We start from the raw sequence: 6325 nt of genomic DNA on the forward strand, positions 1-6325 counted from the left end.
ACATCGAGCGCTCTAGTCATGTCTCCCAACCACACACAAACTTGCCCTGTGCCCTCTGACTTTTTGGTAGGTCAGTCGCCCTATATATTTGACTTGCACACACACAATTTTGATGGCTCTCTTCATCCATCTCGCACCCACCACTTGATCCTCTCTTCAACTCTATTGATATATATGACCCCTCCCTCTCTTCTCGTGGATCGCCCCCTCTGGCCCTCTCTATATGATATGCATATGCCTCTATTTCACACACATTGCATGCAAAATTTTGTTTGAGATGTCATCAACACATATTCCCACAAATGCATTCACGAAATCACCACACACACCCAAAAAAACAAAAAACACTCACAAACGCACACACCATCTGTCTAGGTTTGTATCTCTCTTACACACACCCACGTAAGTGGGGGACGTGCACGAAGAGAATAGGTGCACGCACGACGCACGTACTCCCGTCTCTTTCCCAACCACACCCTCGCGGGTACACGGTGGAGCTCATTTCTGTATGAAAAGGCAGACCACATGGTAATTTGACACGTGTACTGGTTGTCCACTTGATGGAGGATCATCTACCACGGGTGAAGAAACAAATTGCGACTTGACGCGTTATGTTAAAAAAGAGGCAAACCATGTAGGGCCTACCTTATAGGCAAGGCTTTATACACTGGAGTACTTTTGATGTGTCCCATCAACTCGCAGAACGAGGAGAAGCTTGCTTAGTATGCCATCTCCCCTGCCCATGGGCGTGGTGCCTCGCAGGATGAGGTGAAGCTTGCTTACTAGTACGTCTTACGCCCGCTCCCTCGCCACGCGCGCGGTGGCTCGCAGGATGAGGAGAAAATTTTACTACTCCCTCCGTTTACTCCTCGTCCCTACCTTGGTTAGAGAGATTATCATATTGTTTGGAATATATGTCCTTTAGTAGATTTAGATTTCAATATGAACTACTAGTACATACCCCAAACACTGATGTATATAGACGTATTTTAGAGTGTAGATTCACTCATTTTGCTCCGTCTGTAGTCCATATTGAAACGGACGTAATATTACACACTCTCCCTTGCCCCTCGACCCTCGCCCACGTGGTGGACGTGCAACAATTCATTCGGTCTCATATAGCCAGATCGATATATACTGCAGTACCATTATTGCTCGACTTCCCGAAGAGGCGAAGAGCCAATCTCAAGGTTAATATTTTGGAGATGCCTCCTCCGGCCGCCCTCCTCTAGGTTGAGCTACGTCCCGACATCCCTCAGGTACAACTCCCTTTACAGCCGGCTTGCACCACTGCTCCAGCTGCCCACATCACTCCATGTGGATATTTCTCTACTTCTTTGCCCCGCACATACCTCTACTGGCTTCTACGTACTGTATTTGTGATGAGTTTATGTCTCATCAACTAGTCCCAGTAATCTTATTCTAATAACGCTTCTTCAATTTCTTTGCCACAGGGATGCTCATCTCATTTTGGTGAAACTGCACAAAATGATCCGATGGTCAAAGGGTTGCAAACTTATTCATTTCTTCGGAAGCTCTAACGTTGCCAACAAATTAAAGCTTAGTTAGGGTTTACGGTTCAAGGGCTAGGGACTGCATGGATTGATTTTTTCTTTAGCTGTCTCTGTTCCAAAATAAGTGTCAACTTTAGTAGTAGTACAACTTTGTACTGAAGTTTGCATAAAGTTGAGACACTTATTTTGGAATGGAGGGAGTACATATTGTCTATGATCTGCCAATCATTGAGATGCAATAGCATGCACGTTAGTCTCCTTTGTATTTTATGAAATGTTGCAACGGGCAACCTTGGACGCAAGATACATGAAATAGAAGCTGGAAGCTTCATAGCATCGTACAAATTTATCTCGCTGATAAATTACAGTACGTACTATACTAGTACTATGTAAAGAGTTAGGTGTCGCACGGTGTCCAGAAAATATGGTGATAGTGTGAGGTGGGCCATGTAATCACTGAGCCTGCGTGTTTTCACTGCTCTTGCACTCCTCCACTGAGAATGGAGAAAATTGTAATCTAGTAGTACCTCCTTTCGCCGAAAGCGTGGGACATGCAGCAGTCCTACCACCTTAGTAATAATGACCAATGAGCCATCAAATCACATAGACCCAGCAGTAAGTTGGACGGACGAAGCAACCATCACTCTTGAATCGGCTTCTCCCTTCAACGCAGGTGCCAGTGAGAGGTCACGTCCGCTCTGCCCGGGCATGAATGCGGCACCAATTCTTTGGAGCGACGCTGACCGTTTCAGGCGGGAAGTGTGCGTGGGCGATGGAGGAGCTTTGGGTGGGCCAGGCTGGTCAGGAGCGGGCGTGGCAGTTGTCTCGCCTGTCCTGACCGGACACCTGGAAATGAGAGGATGCACCGACTCTCACGGCTAAATCGTACACTACACACTATCTCTCTATAGGAGTAGGTCGATGTGTCGCTCTCTCTAACACACACATGCTGTTAAACACACACACACACACACACACCGAGGTAAAATGAGTCTATATCTCAATTAATGAAGACTTGCATGTTACCATCCATATGTTACTACCTACTATGAAAGTAGTAACATAGACTATTAACATGTGTATGTTACTAGTCCAAGTTACTCACCACTATGACCAGGCTAGTAATGTAACCAAACGCTCCTTACTCTGCCTTGTTATCTCCCCCGGAAACCCAATGCATGGAGCGCAACTACGCGTTGATGCATACGTGGCCATGCATGGTAGCTAAAATGACATCTCTTAGTTGTTGTGATTAATTGTTGCGTTTAGAGATAGAAATCAGGGCTTTGATTGGAGGAAGGACCGATCAAGTTTCTCCTTCTCCTCCAATCTGCTTGCACCTCATTTTGAAAAAAAATATGCTTGCACCTTGGTCCCGCTGCACCTTCTAATGTGACTTATTACAACTAGACGGAGGGAGTAGTACGATATACGGCGGCACACTGACTTAGGTCGAATACAAGTGCCCAAAATTGTGTGCATGTTATAATACGGATTCACTTAAAATAGTATGTGAGCAAACAGAGGGATCAATTGGACAATGTTCACGAGCAGTAGCAAGATGTGTGAGGTAAGATAGACCGCTGCCGCTTTTAATTTTTCTTATTAATCTGTTTGTTTCACCCTCTGACTGGTGGGACCCAACGTACTACATGGAGAAAAGTAAGGTGACTAAGGCTGCATTATTTCTGTACTACCAACACTACTTTAAATCCCAAAAGACCTTACCACCAAAGCCACATGACACGATTATGATTTAAATCCCAATGACTCCCATGCAAAAAAAACACGACATGCTTGTCACACGAATGCAGGAATGTATTAAAGGTTATTTTCCTCTCGTTAAACATAACGCGGGGGTGGTGCAGCTGGTAGCCTATTCGCTCATCAAACTTGAGGTCTCGGGTTCGATAACTACACTTGAGCATAATTTATTTTTGTTCGACTTCTTTCTTCCACCCAATGACAGGTAGGCCCCGCATGACAGAGAGAGAAAGTGATCTGGGCGGTGCTAGGAGGATTCTTTGACTGGTCAAAATGGATGGATATGGAGCTATACGATCTCGTAGTGACCGTATAATCACCTCATCATGTATACGCTGGTTGCAGCCTTGGTGCTTGTTTTCTAGGGTTTGCACTCTTCACACTCTCTCTCTAGTATATATATACACGCTGGAGCCTCAGCGCTTGTAGTTACTCTCTTCACACTCTCTCACCCTCTCCAGATCTAAACAAGAGTTCGTTGGCCTCTTTCTCTCCCCCTCACTGCTGATCAAATAGCCGGGAGGATCCGTCCACCGGGAAGGGAAGGAGGCTTAACGCTGTCGCCGTCGGCGAGGAAGGGAATCCACTACCGGCGTAGCTGTTCTCTTTCACCCAGCGGCGGCGCGGGAGGGCCTCCGACCCCTTCTTCCTCGCCGCCGTACATAGTGTGGGTCGAACGGCCTCTGGTCACCCACCGAACCCCACCCCAAGAACCTTAAGGTATAATTTACTTATTCCACATGCGTTGTTGTAGCTGCATGTGGGCTTTTTCCGCTTCTGAACTCGAATCTGTCGGCATTCTGGGAACGGGGGTCCCTAGACTTTCCTGCCTGCGGCCCACGGCGTGGCTTTGCTGGCAGGCTTTACGGCCCATCTTCATCAGCAAGGAATCAAGACCCTCACGAGGGGCCAAGCCTCGTGAGGCGGACGACACAAGACCTCCTCAGGAGCGGCCTCGCCAGGCTGGCTCATGAGGGGCGGAGAGTTCAAGGTCGGGCAAACCTCGCGAGGTTCTCGTGAAGTGAGCCATGACGATCGAGACCAGGAGGGCACCAGCGCGCACAACGTCCTTGTTTCCTCTTTAGTGCTAAGGGGGCAAGCGTAGGCACAGAGTACCGAGGCATCAAGCAAAGCTTTCCATATTGGTGCAACGAGACCGAGACCAGAAGGACGGCAAGACAGAGGTGACCATGGAGCCCAGGACGGCGTCACCACCAGAACCTTTGGCAGGCGAAGACCACCTTTTGTCAGGATAGCTTGTACTAGTTGTCCCCTTTCAAAATTGGCCGTTGTTGGCTCCCTTCCCGCTCAATATTTGGGGAGAGGACCAGGGCCTCTATAAATAGGACTAGCCACCACCATAGGCAGGGGGCGAAGGATCAAGTTCATCCTCAGCCACACAAGTGCACCAAGCACAAGAACACCTCAACCTCAGGAGGCTGTTCTTCCCCTTGTACTGTTCATCCTCAGCCCAAGAGGCAATCCACCACCACCACACTGCAGTAGGGTATTACACCACAACGGTGGCCCGAACCTGTATAAATCTTGTGTCCTTTGTGTTGCGAGTTCGTCGAGTTAGTTCGTGAGATCTAGGCTAAGTATGACGCAGATCAAGAAGGGGGAAATCTTCGTGCGCACCCAGTGTTCGAACCTTAAGAGTTTTGCCGGAACCCGTGATTCGACATTGGGCGCGCCAGGTAGGGGTGTGTCGGAGTCTTCCTTCCGTCGGCTCGCGCTCCACCATCTTCACGCCCGCTCCCCACGGCGGTGCTCGGAGGCTCCGAGCCCTCGCCCCCGCCTTGCAGCAGGTGCAGTGGCCACCCAAGTTCAAGCCGGAGATGCCGCCACACTACGACGGCGCGGCGGACCCGTTGGCTTTCTTGTTGGCATACAAGGAGGCAGTCCTGGAAGCCGGGGGTGACTACAAGGTCATGGCCAACTGGTTCCCAATGGCCCTTGTGGGCGCGCCGCGCGCCTGGCTCCTTTGCTTGCCGGAGTCTTCTGTCGCCACCTGGGAGAATCTGCACGGCCACTTCGTCACACGCTTTGGGGAACCGGAGGCCCCCGTCATCGCAGCTCTTCTCCGTGGTTCGCAAGCACCACCCTCAGATTGACACGTCAAGCCGTACCTTTGCCGGATCGGTGTCGCTTCCAAGCGCCCGGGGGCTCCGCCCGGCTGGGCCGCACCTGAGGCCAACCTCACCTTCAACTCGGAGGACCATCCCGCCTCCACCGCCGGTTCGGGTGCGCTCCCGATGTTGTGCGCACCCACCATCTGCCACGTATCCATCACCAAGACGCTCGTCGACGGCGGCGCCGGCCTCAATGTGCTCTCTGTCGGGGCCTTCAGCCTCCCCGTGACCTTCGGCACGCATGACAACTACTGCACCGAGCTCATCGACTTCGACATCGCCCGCATTGGCCTTCCATACAATGCCATCCTCAGATACCCAGCTTTGGCCCAGTTCATGGCGGCAACCCATCCTGCTTACAATCTCATGAAGATGTCGGGGAGCCAGGGCGTCCTCACCATCAAGGGGGATGCCAAGGAGGCCCTGGCGGTGCTCAAGCTCGCCCTCAAGGCCGCCGCGGCAGCACGACCCACCGACGCGGATACTTCCAAGGCCAAGGGAGCCGTACCAACCAAGAAGAAGCAGTTCTTCACCCAGGCCAAGGCAGAAACTAAGCAAGTGTTGGTCGAGGAGGACAGGTCCTCAGGGGCAACCTTTACCATAGGTTCCAACCTCGAGCCCGCTCAGGAGGAGGCGCTAGTGAAGTTTTTGCGTGCAAATAAGGAAGTGTTCGCCTGGGAGCCCGATCAACTGGTAGGGGTCCCGAGAGAGGTAATAGAGCACCGCCTGAAGGTGTGCCCCAACATACGCCCTGTGAAGCAGAAGGCAAGGCGGCAGTCCACGGAGAAGCAAGCTTTCATCGTCCAAGAAACCCGCAAGTTGGAGGCTGCGGGTGTCATTCGCGAGGTTCGTTACCCCGAATGGCTCGCGAACCCGGTCGTAGTCCCCAAGAAAGGCGGGAAGGAGCGAATGTGC

This window comes from Triticum dicoccoides, chromosome 7A (genome assembly GCF_002162155.2).
Source record: "Triticum dicoccoides isolate Atlit2015 ecotype Zavitan chromosome 7A, WEW_v2.0, whole genome shotgun sequence".
Classification (NCBI taxonomy): domain Eukaryota; kingdom Viridiplantae; phylum Streptophyta; class Magnoliopsida; order Poales; family Poaceae; genus Triticum; species Triticum dicoccoides.